The sequence below is a fragment of the Uloborus diversus genome, chromosome 3, assembly GCF_026930045.1.
Source record: "Uloborus diversus isolate 005 chromosome 3, Udiv.v.3.1, whole genome shotgun sequence".
Classification (NCBI taxonomy): domain Eukaryota; kingdom Metazoa; phylum Arthropoda; class Arachnida; order Araneae; family Uloboridae; genus Uloborus; species Uloborus diversus.
The window spans coordinates 73,788,043-73,801,404 of record NC_072733.1 but is presented as its reverse complement, the minus strand read 5'-3'; the positions used below and the strand labels follow the sequence as shown (position 1 = coordinate 73,801,404).

General features: G+C 31.4%; 1 protein-coding gene across 2 annotated transcripts in view; it reads left to right on the top strand.

The window, feature by feature from the left end:
• Positions 1-496: 496 nt before the first annotated feature.
• LOC129218346 (microphthalmia-associated transcription factor-like) overlaps positions 497-13,362 on the top strand; it is a 150,560-nt gene continuing 137,694 nt past the window's right edge. Inside the window, exon 1 of one of the 2 annotated variants that reach the window (XM_054852591.1) lies at positions 497-613. The gene's annotated coding sequence lies outside the window, so the exon portion shown is untranslated. The remainder of the gene's footprint in view (positions 614-13,362) is intronic. The other variant, XM_054852588.1, reaches the window with a different exon arrangement.

The window sequence follows — 13,362 nt, the reverse complement described above, 5'->3', positions numbered from 1 at the left end:
AACAAACGAAGGATGATAAGTAGTTAGCGATAATAGTTTTTAAAGTACCATGAACAAAAACTAAATATAAACATTTGACTTGATAAATAAGTTTAAAAAGTGCATCTGTGATTTTTTTTATTTTAAAATAAAATAAAGACATCATTAGTTTAAAAGAGGAGTCAGTATCAATATATATATATATATATATATATATATATATGTATATATTGGTGAAACACGTGGTGGTTCGTATTAAAACAATTTTCATTAAGGAAAAATATACATATGATATTCATAAAAGTGATCACAATAAAGTGTTTGCAAATATTTGTTAGTGTCATCGTGATACCAGTTCATCAATCTGCCTCTCCATCAATTGCGAAAAGCTGAAATTTTCGGTTTGTCACGATTTGAAGATTTTATTCATACGCCAGCGGTCGTTTCAAGCCATTGTGTTTCGCCAGGCGGAACGTGGTGTAAGGTGAAGAATTTTCACAAGGAAAGAGATAGGAAACACAACTCTTAGGAGTGCCTGTTAGCAAAGAATATACCAATCGCTTCCAATAAGGTGTGGGAGGATCTCTTCAATAAAGTGTGAATTTTACACTGAATAGGATATAATTCTAGAAAGGTATGACGATAACTGTTGATTTATTTTTAAAATAGACGCTTGACTTTTCCTTGATTTGACTAACAATATTTGAAGTTTAAGTCGCTCTTGTTCTGAGTTTTCAGGTTATTGATAGTTATTTAGTTTATAATGTGGTACGAAATGATGTATGTATTGTCTAAGAATTACAATGCAAAAAAATTACCACTAATTTTTGCTATTGATGATTGTATCTTTTATTTGTTTATCTTATTAATTAATGAGTTTTTTGTTCATTTCTAATGAGTTTTTTAAAAAGTTATTGTAAAAATGCCCCACAAAAATAAAAACTAATTACAAAAATTTTAAGTCTTGCATGTTTTTTGGATAAAAAAGCTTTTTTCTAAAACAGTATTTCTACTCCTGATTTTAAAGAAAACATATATTCAGTGAAAAGTAATTTAAAATAAAAGTAAAAGTTTTTAAACAACATTTTCCTGTCAAATTTTATAAACAAGGGGCTCCACCCCTTCCTCCCTTCACTCTCCAACACCTGTTTGTCAGCTGCGGTGGCTCAATGTCGGCTTCGGCGGGTCACAATAAATGATCTTAATGTTTTTTACCCTTGAATGTTCAACCCCCTTATCTCCGACCCCTTAAGAGGCGTGAGACAGGGTGAAATGGCTTCCCCTAGATGTATACCATATAACGGTACCAGTATTGACCTATTAGACATCGCCAGACCGGAGGAGATAGGGATACAGACACACAGGCACACATAGACGCACACAGAAATGAATAGCATAGATGAATGAACTTAAAATATATTATAAAAACAAAAAAGCGCACAAATATCTTTCATGACACAGGAAGAAAACGTTTTTTGAAAGATGTTTGTAACAAAGTTTTGAAAATCAGATTTCAGTTACTGAAGTACCCGTTTGTTTTTAAGCTTTCTTCCATGCTATTACTTGAAATGATTTCGAAATCGAAATTGTATTTACAAAGTAGGATTATGTGGGGCATAGTGAAATAGTGGGGCGAAGTGAAACAGTGAAATATTTAATCTGCTTTTAGGGACAGCTATCTGGTAGTAATTTAACTATGTAGTAAGTAGTACATGTAATTTATTCCAGTCAGGAAAAACATTACCTCCGAAGATGAAAGCATATGATAATACAAGCAAGGCCTTGATTTCCGTCGATTTTGCATGAAAGTGTATTGCACAAGTATCCTCAATTTTATAGCTTCTTCATCCTTCTACTAGTTGTAACTCGTACTGATATGTGCTTTCTAGGTTGCAGATATTTTTTGTTATATCTGAGAATAAGTTACAAACTGGATCTCAGAAAATTATTATTGGTTTTACGTAAACTCCAGTGTTATTTCACGCATTGCCTTATTACATGATACCCCTACATTCAACCATTAAACTCTCGAACTACAGTGTTTATTATTCGTTAAAAGTTGCCTTGTTATAGTTAGTATCATAATCTTGTAATGTAATCTATTTTTTTTTAAACAGCATTGAGTTAGGAGTTAATGCGCCTGAATTTTGAATTTGTTATTTTGGCGTTTGTTATATTTGTGTATTTATCGTAGTGTTATACGCATTTTTCACTGCGTTATAGGAAAGGGCAGGCGCAGCTTCTGGTTTCATTCTGAAGAGGTTCATTACAAAATCGCGAACCCACGAATAAGAAAGAGTGGGATGAGGGCTGACAAGTATAATATTCGGGCTTAAATATGCGGTCTAGCACTCTCTCCTGGTGGTTTCTTGAAATCAAAATAGGCAGGGTATCTTTGGAGCTATTTATGCCTTACAGTTAGGGCTATGTTAGGTTAACCCCTGTATCCGGGCTTGGTTGGAATAAAGGTCCAAAATAAATAAAAGCTTTTTTTTTAATGAGGGGGGCATGGAAATGTGACCCAGAATACAAGCTGGTTTTGAATATTTTAAAAGTCACCTTTTAAAAGCTACTGTAGCAGAACAGCATAACTGATATATGTATCAAACATATTCACATTAAAATCAAAATTGACAAATTGCCGTATTTATGCAGATGCGTTTTCTGGTTATGGAAACGATTTCGATTACTTGAAGACCAACCAGTTTGATGTCAAAACGGTAATCTGCAAGCTCAAATTGCGCATTTGCTAATAACTTTGCTATAAGTCATTATTACCGCGTAACTGGGTACATAAAAAGTAGTTGCATTGAAGCTGCTTGAGGAACAATAAAGCAACTTATAGAGAGTACATGTTGTTTCTGAAAACTAACCCCTCTACGCTCTTGTAGCGGAAAGACAATATGAGCAGTATAACACATTCTGAGCGTCGTTTTGTCCTTTTAACAAAAAAAAAAAAAAAAGAGGGGAGAGAGGTGAAACCAAAAAATAATGAAAATCTTTTTTTCGAATGAATTTGTAGTACAGTAGATCCTCGTTTTACGCGGGTTTATTTTTACGTTTAAGATTTGACACCATTATTTTATTTTACGCGGATGAGTTTTGGTTTTACGCCGATGCGGCAATGCAAACCGATAAAATTTTCCCCTCTTTCAAAATCCAAACTCTTAAAGATTGCAGGTCACGCGTAATCAACTGCATTTTGGTTGGTTGGTTGGTTTATTAGATTTTTATGGCCCAAGAGCCCCTGAGGACTATACTGCGCCAAATGAATTTTTATCACATACTATTTATATTTTACTTAAGAATTAAGTCAGGAAAATGGAAAAGTACGCATATTTTGAAATAAAAGGCAAAAAACTTCAAGTACTAGGATTTAAAAAAAAACAGTCGTTAAAAACATTTAAACAAATTGTAGATTAAGAAAAATGGATGAAACAATATCATGAAAAAGTAAGGAAATGACGAAATCACATAATGACGAGACAAACACTAAATTAAAAAGGAGAAACCAATCTCCAGGAGGTAGGAGTATAAATTGCGATAGGGACTGCGTTTTGGATGGGCCAGTGGAGACCTTTTAGGTGATTGGTTCCAGATCTCTTTCCAGAAGTAAAGTTATTAAACTCACACAGTTCAGAACTCACTGGAAGAGCTTTTAGGAGTGACAAAGGAGGACAAAACCAACGACCGACATCTATGACACAGAACTAAAAACGTTCACATTGAAAATTTTGAGCCATTCCTTGACAATAGAAATAATCTTTCTGATTTGTTAGTGAAGGAAGATTCTGTCATGGAAATGACACAAGTGATCAGGAATGCGTAATAGGGAAGTTGCAACCTATTAAATGTTCATATTTTGGCTATTGGATATTGTTAATTGACCCTCAAAACTAAAAAATTCACCATCGTCGAATTTTAAAACACCGTGGTTGATTTTTAATGAATTTTTAAAAATCCACGCGCAAAAGTGCGCTCTTCTGAAACGTCACGAGCCTACGTCACAGGGCGCGAATGGGCAGCCTTCCGCCGAAGATCCCTTGTTTTCGCTAGGGACATTTTGAGCGCGCTGATATTTATATATTTTAGAAATTCAATAATCCTTTTGTACGCACTATGGAGACCGGATTCGTTAAAGCACAATCTAAATAATCTTCCTCATGTAACATCAATGATGATATTTGAATATTTCCGAGAGGATGAGAGGTTTAATGTTCTAGAAACGCGAAGAGTTAAATGCGAGGAGATAAGCCTTTTATGTTTCGTCTTCGAAGAGTCAAATGCGTGACCTTCGGCTTCTCCCCTATCGGAAGAGCGCATGACGTCACTTCCTATGCCATTTGACGTCACAAGCGCTTGAACTTTAAAAATTAATTTAAAAAAAACTACTTATCGTATCACAAAATTTTTTTCACATATGATGTTCATACATGTTACTCTATCATATAAAAATAAAATTGAAAAATCGAAAACTTTCCTATTACAGAGAAAAATTCTTAATGACTGCCAAAAGACTATCATAGCCCGCTCCTCTTTATAAACAGAACACGAAATTAATTTGTTTTCTTTATGTATGTTGTTCATAAAAGTCGATAAAAGTACACATTAAACTAATTATACAATTAGTCATCACTAAATGAAGTATTTTGTTATCTACGGAACCAAACCCCTATTTTAACACTAGTTCTAGGTCTCAATTTACGTGGTTTCGATTTACGCGGCATTTCCGCGGAACGTAACCCACGCGTAAAACGAGGGTATGTATATGCATGCATTCTTAAAGTCAGCCGTAGAACTGGTACGTAGTGGAGAGGGAGCATTTGTGAGCACGATATGTGTTACTAAAATGATTTTTTTTAAAGGTTGAAACTTTCTCAATTGATAAAAGCACCAGTTCTAACTATGCAAGACTTTAAAATGACTTATAAGTAAATAGATAAATCAGAGAGTCATTAGCAACTTTTATGATTGCGAAATAGATAACTGCTCAGTCACTTATTATGCTGAAATTCTTCAAACAAAAGAATATCTTGTAAGATTAAAGGGAAAATATTTGTAAATTTCAAACTTGAATTGTTAAATTTTTTTTATATGTTTCATTTGCAAAGACGTTTCACTGTGATATGGCTTACTTCGACTTATTTTCCTTGAACTGCATAAGATTTCAAAGGCAAAAGATGTATGGCAAAAGCTTGAAAAATTTTTGGGCACATTGTTCACCTCTATTATACACGCATGTATAATACATTTTCCTTTCCTTAATTGGACATATTTCCTAGCATATTCAGACGAATGTCTTTCGTATGGTATTATGGTGTCTTTCGTATGGTATTATGGTGTCTTTGTTATGGTATTAAAAGAAACTATAAATAGCCATTAAATGGATTGAAATAAATTAAATCATAAATCATTTTAAAATAAATTAAATCATGAATGACGGCAGAAAAGAAACTTTATTCAGTTTTTGAATACCTGAATTATTGCAGTGAAACAAAGAATTTTGCGGTGGGTATCAATTCTTTCGACTAGCAAGCACACATTGAAACCTCTCCAACCAATCATGATGTCGTCAAAAGTCATAAATATTTATGTTTGAAAAACGTGTTGAGGTTGTAATTCCGATTCATGGAAATTTCTAGAATAAAGTCATTTATTATGTTATATTACGCTTCTTAGCTCGATAGCAGTATTTGTTTTTAGAAATTTCTTTTTAATAACCGTCAGGTGAATTATTGAAACTAGTTACTGGATTTTTTGGTACATCTTTTATTTCAGATGTGGAAGGTAGAAAACTATTCATGCTGTATACGTATCTATTCATACTATATACGTATAAATAAAATAATTAATAAATATGAAAATCACGAGAGAATAATAGATACAGTCAAACTCGCTTATAACGAACACCGAGGGACCACGCTGTTTGCCCGTTTTAACCGAGTGCTCGTAAAAAACGAGTTCGATCCAGAAATCATAAAAACGCATGCATAGTTGCTTTGTTGTTTTTTCATTTATTACTTTTGAACAGTAGCAAAGAAGTTGGTTGTTTTGCTTCGTTATCTTCTCACCTCTTGTGTTATTTTATTCGAGAAATACTTGAGGCCCGAAAAACATTGTCCTTTGCTTCTTCAAATCACACGGAATTTAGACTGCGTTTGAAAATAAATTCTAAAGATCCCCCATACTTCCTTTGTTAGAAATTAAGTTCTGCTTTTACTGCATATAAAACGTCATGCTCTTCAAAACAAGAAAAAATTGTAATGGAAGATGGGGCGAACTGAAATAGTGAAGAAAATTTTACCTTTTTCAAAATGATTAAATTAAAAATTTGTTTTAAAACCTACAGTACATAAAGGAAGAACAATGTATCGTACAATATAATTTACATTGAAATATTATTTCTTGTTTTGGCGGTAAATTTGATGATGAATGTGAAGCAAAATGAAATAATTAAAGTAACTTACCTTTTCCAAAATGCACAAATTGGAAACGTGTTTTAAAAATTACAATACATGAAGAAAGAACAATGTATTTTATTTTAAAATTGGCAACGAGACATTATTTTACATTTTTTGCAGTAAATTTTACTTTCAAAAGAAAAGTGGAAACTCTCCCTTTTTTTCTATTGGAGAAAATTTAAAATTAAAATGTTTTTAAATTGATACATGGTTATTAAAAAATTTTTTGATCAAATGAATGAGTAAATAAAAGAATGGATAGATATGATGAAGTAAATGAATAGATAATGAGACAATAAGCGAATAAAGAAATAAATGAGTAAATTAATGTATGATAAAAAATGATGTTTAAAATAGTGATTGAATAAGAGAATAAGTGAATAAATGAATTAATAAGTGAATTATTAAAATAATTGATTAAAAATGAAAGAATTAATCAATGTAACCGTAATTGATCCATTTTCAAAGAGCTTTATTCCTCCATTAATTAAATTTCTTTCCATTAAATCTTAAAGCGTTTTTTTTTTTTTCTTTCTTTTTTTTTTTAATTTAGAGCTGTCCAACAGAGAAAGAAATTTTGTTTAAAATACAAAATACTAAGATTTGAATTATTATCGTCCTCTTTAGAAAAGAAGAGAAATAATATTTTACTTATGTGGATACTTTTACTTACAGTTAAACTTTATAGAGTTATAAAGTGTACTAAATAGTAATTCAATAATAATAGATTGAATATTTAAAGGAAATGGACTACTTCACTTTGCTCAGCTTGTACTTGACTAATTGTACAAAACATTCAAAATAAAAATAAGCTTAATATCAAATAAATAAATAATGCACCGAATATTAGTAGATCTCTATCACTAATTAAGATGTTAATAACAAGAACTTGATCATTTTATAATAACTAAAAACAGTTTTTGACTTAAGACAAAATGTTACAAAATGAGTGCCAATTTTTAAAAATTGCTTGTATTATCATCATATGTGTTGGTCTTCAAAGATAACTTTTTCCTGACTGCAATAGACTACATGTGTTACTTCTCGTACATAGTCAAAATGTAACCAGATAGAGGCGCTAAAAACAGAGTAAACATTTCACCATTTCACTTTGCCCTGCTATTTCACTTTGTCCTACATTCCCCTACCTTCAAAAAAATTGAAATTTTTCATCTGGAAAATAAAAACTAAATTTTTTTTCTAATAACACATTTTCCATTTATTTAAGAAAAAATATCAAATGAATGAATCAATAAAGGAATGAACTAATAAATAATGAAACAATAAACTTATTAAATTTGTTAAATCATGAGAAAATAGAAATGTATGAAAAAATAATGATTGCAAAAGAAAATAAATGAATGAATAAGTGAATTAATAAATGCAGGAATGTAAACGAATGATTTAATGAATGAATACGTAAGTGGTTTGATAAATGAATCGATAAGAAAATAAAATGAGACATTTTACTTTGCCCCATTCACTTGCCCCCCCCCCCCTCCCCTGCACTTGAAAAGTTGTGTTAAACATTCATAATCAAAACATGCCTGATATTTACTAAATGATTACTTCGCTGGAAACCAGTAGATCAAAATCAATACTAACAATGTTAATTACAAAACTAATCGTTTTATTTCACTTAATAAAAGAAATTATTTTTGATAAACCACAGAATGTTACAGTATGTCTATCAAATTTCAAAATGAATAGTAATATTATTTTCCGTGATCTTCATATCTATTTATTTTTTAACTGGAATCTACTTTATACTGAAAACATAGTTGAAATATTGCTATATAGATGATACTGATAACTGCAAATATTTTATTATTTCACTTTACCCCACATTCCCCTACTAAAAAAGCGTAGCTCATAATTCTTAAGCGGATGGGAAGGGGATTTCGAACCCCACCATTTTACTCTACAACCAGACCTCAATATTAGATAAATTGCGTATAAGGTTTCTTTTCTAAAGTCCCTGCCTATTGAATAGGACTTCTACTGGGTGAATTACAGTGGTCGCAGCTTATATGAATCACGTTTGTTCGAAACAGTTTTGATTCCATAAAGCGGCTGATTCAACAAAGCGGCTAGTTCAGTAAAGTTGGATTTTGTTCTGTTTTGGACTATTTGATTCATTAAAGCGGTTGATTCAATTAACCACTGATTCAATTAACCGGCGTCCACTGTATTGGATATGCGGTCAAGTCTTTAAAACAGTAATTACTTAAATCACTTTTGTCTGACATTCTTTGGGGAACTTCTGTGCTATACTGTTGAGTTTCAAGAATTTTCTGGAGTATGCGATCCCTTATCGATGAAAAGTCACTTACAAGGGGAGATATTTTTTTACAAAGCTCTTCATCAGAAAATTTCTTAGTTCCGTAGAAAGTTTAGTTAAATCTATATGTAAGAAGACATTTATTTCGAACCATAATAGAGCCAAAGGATATGTTCAGAAGATACAAAACTCAGAAAATATTATGCAAAAAATGAAAGCAAAATCGTGACAGTCCACTATTCCGCCGTGCTAAGCACAGATGTGGTATCTGCACATGTTATCAAAATTGAGTTATTGTCACCAGGTGGTCGTTAGTAATTTAATTTACCTAAACTTCAAGTTTTTTGGCGATTTATGAACGCGAAATATTAAAAAAAGCTTTAAGAAAAAAGTCGTAACTGCACAGTTTCGGAGTTTGCTAAGGCAATTTGAACGTAAGTGACAAATACTAAGCCTTTAAAGTGGTATCTGCGCAGTTACCAATTTTTCCTTAGTATTTTTTGTAGATACGACTTTTATACCTTAGTAAAGCAGCATATTTAATAATGTAGCAGTTTATTGTAACACAGAATATTAAAATTAGTTTACCGTTGAATAGTTGATAATAAACAACAATACAACTTTGCGTAATTGTTAAAGTAAATATTCAGCTTTTCCTATTTAAATGTTGTTATTTAAAATGCAATTCTAAAAATGAAATGCATGTAAAATATTCATATCTTATTTTTTCATGCAAAAAAACCGCATTTCATTCTACGGCCAGTAATATTTTTATTTAACTATCAAAATTATCTTCATGCTCGGTAAAAATGAATCTAGAAAATAAAACATTATAAAAAAACATTCTTTGAATATAAAAAACAAAAAATTGTTATGGATTACAGTGTCCAGAGTTTTGAAAATGGTATCTTTCAGAAGGTAGATTTTGTTAGATTTGTATTAACAAAATAAAGCGAAACAGTCCAAAGAAAGCAGATGTTTTCAGTATTATTTAATGATACTTTGAGCACGTTTTACTAAGATATTTTTATCGTATCTGTGCAGATACCCCTAAAAATGCCTAGTAATTGTCACTTACGGTGAAAATAGCTTAGTATATGAAAAGGTTTTGAAAAGAAAATTTGTCGTAGCTACATTTATTAATTTTAAATTAAGATTTTTACAAAAAACTCTCGCACGGTTTTTAGATAAGTTATTTACGAAACAACTACCGCAAGTTGAGCCGTTAATTAAGTCATAAATCAAAGAAACGAGTTGTAAAACTTTAATCGTCAATTTCTCATTTTGAGCTCTACTGCAGATACCACATCTGTGCTTAGCACGGCAATATTGTGGATTTTTTCAAGTAAAATAAGATGTATAGTGTTGCACTGATGGAAAAAATATGTTTGACTTTGGACGTGCTATTTATGTTTGGGTTGAAAAAGGAGAAATTCTAATAATATTGACACCAACGCCAATAACCCTTATGATCTACATCGCAAAGTTGCAGCTCTGCTCTAAGGAAGTATGTATTAGCTACTTCCTCATCCTTAGTATAGCAAATGGAATCGTTTGAGCTTCAGGCCGATAAGGAAGGCAACTTAGCAAATCCAGACTGTACGTTAGTAGTTCGCTTAGTCACATTTCATACAACTTGATACAAAATTCAAAGCTTTTAAAAAAAATTCCATAATTTCTTAGCAATTCCATTAATTTTAATTGGTTCTGCTCAATCATAAAATTATAACGCAATAAACTTACATTTTTAAACCACATTAAATTTTACAAGGCATTATACTATTTTTTATAGATGGTTATTTACTAACAAATGCGTATTAATCGGTTATAAGGTCCCCCGCTTACGCCACTTTCATGAAATCCCGGGAGTGGAAATTATATCAAGGCTCGACTGTACATTAATGCAAAATGAAAATATGTTTTGCTTTAAATTACAAATATGCATCATTGCTCTATCAAAATGTATTATGTGCACAGATAACTATAAGAATTTGCATACACTGTAATTAGAACATAAAAGAGGGTAAATCAGAACGATCTACCTTGAGATAAGATGTCTGCTGGGTGTGTGTGTGTTTCATTGCTTCACCTATAGTCATCGTAAATTCGTCTGACGACATTGAGTCTTATCTTGCATTCGGAGAGAGATTAGATATTACATAAAAGACGAATAAGGGTATATGAAAAAAAAATATATGAGGACAAAAGATTTCATTGTTTGAGATTAATTGAAAAGATTTCTCACTGTATAGTGTTAACACAACTAAATCCCAAAACAGTTTCTTTATGAACTACATGTTAAAATTATTTTTATCAAATTTAAATTTTGCTCAATCCATTTTCTCGGGGGGGGGGGCATTGTTGCGCATATGTTTGATTTTATTAGGATAATTTTAAACTTTGGTTTTTAATCTTTATATCTTTGAATATAAGGAATCCTAATGTTTCGGAAAATAAAGTATCAATCTTCTTAAAAAAACGTTTTTGTACTTGAAAAACATTGCACGTGCTGCTGGTGACTGTACTGTCAACCGCCCAGTCCCCCCCCCCCCAACACATGCAAACCATTTTTTTTAATACAAAGATTTGTTTAAGAAAGTTGATACTTTATATATATTACGATACGTAATGATTCCTTATATTTAAATTTTTTGATCTTATACATTATGTGCGCTTTTATAGTGGATTTATTAAAACAATTCCACAATTTATAGATGAAAATCTATCCCGCTTTCAAAAACATAAAAACATGTCAAACATGCTTCATAAAGTTAAAGAATTGAATGAGCATGTCAGTTGGTAACACAAAGCTGTAGCATTACAGCAAGCTTATGTAGTTATAATATTTTTAATATTTATGTTCATTGAGTATGCGTCTACAAACGTTTTATGTGGCAATTTAATGTATTTTCTATGATTCTGCTGATGTCTGTTTGCAATAACAAGTTACAATTTTATCTTAGAATGTAGAAGAATTATTCATTTGAATTATTTGCTTTTTCCAAAAAAAAAAAAAAAACCTCACTCAGATACCTTAGGTTTTTTTTAAGGCAAAAAACTGAAATGTAACTTTTTGGGTAAAAAATCGTGATGAAACATTTGTCTTGGCTTGAATATTTGCTTAATTTATAAGTAAAAGCTTTTGACTTTATTTTGTTTCTTTACAAAACTTTCTTAAAATGGGTTATGCTCGAAAAATATAATATGAGTACCCACAAAAAAAAAAAAAAAGCACCCGCAGCACTCACCATAAATGTTCTAGAATTTTTCCAGACATAACAATAAAAACTACATGTTTTTCTTGCAGACACATAAAATAGAACCAGGAAGAAAGTTCTTTTTATAGTATTCTTTTGATCACGCATTTCTTCTTTAAATGCTTCAATGCTAGCTATTTTCTTCCATAACTTGAACTCGTATTTTGCATTGTCCAACTTAAAAGTTACACAACGTATTGAAATGTTTTTTTTTTTTTTTTTTGTTCTACACGTAATGCTTCTGAACCATTGAAGCTTAATTTATTTATTTTTATTTTGGCATTAAAATAGATTGACCTCGATGCATTAAAACATGTCTAGTGAGGGGTTCACAAATTTTTCCAAGTTGTCGCACCGTTTGAAGTTTTAGAATTTTCTCACACCACTCTAGTGAGTAGTAAGTTATCATTTCTTAAAAAGAGAAGGATAAAGATAAATATTAACATCATTTTTTTTTTTTTTTTTTTTTTTTTTTTTTTAATTTTGATTTTGTGGAGAAAATCAGAAAATATGTAGTAACAGGGTTCCCTGTCTTCGTTTGCTTATTGAAAAAAAGTTTTTAAAGGCACTTAGTACGGAGAAATTGCGCACTCTCTATTGCCATTTTTGTTCAAATTTAACATCTAAACCGGGTGAGACATTTGATTAGCTATCATTACACTTTTTTGTTGTATAAACAATGATATTTGTTATCACTTGGCGACATACCTTGACCCCTTTCTTGTAGCTCCCGTGGCTACCGAGGCATCCATTTTGGGAGCCCTGATTTAGGGTAATATATAGCTCATTGAATGAACAAGTACGTGTTCTTATTGAATGCTAAAAGTTTGCAAGTGTATGCTCAAGTGTTGTCTCTCAGTTAGAAATTTCATATAGGGTGATTCGACAATAGTTGACCATTTAGTGAAAATTTCTACGAGCTCTATTTAATTTCATATGAAAAAAACTGGAAAAAATTGAAAATTTATGTGTCTATAAAACTATCAGGATCAATGGTTTCTAATCATTTTTCTGTTTTACTTACTATTTTTCAAGTTATTTCGAACAGAAGTTGAAAAGGGAGATTTCGCCAGTAGTTGACCACTCACTTCCAGTAGTTTACGAGCTTCTGCCAGTAGTTGACGACTTTTTAAACACTAAAATCTGAAATCTACTCTGTTAAAATAGGACCGGATGCATGCCTGTATGTACTTATGTTCTCTTAAAGGTCGCCCCTGATTGGTTGTTGGGTGGATGACATCATCACAGATGTCACGTGACTTTGATGATGGTTACACTACAGTGATGACTAATAGGTTAAAATGTTGTGAAAACTTCGTGACATTTGACGCCAAACTAAGTCACCAAAAAATGGTGCCAACTTTATATTGTATCTTCAATTTCT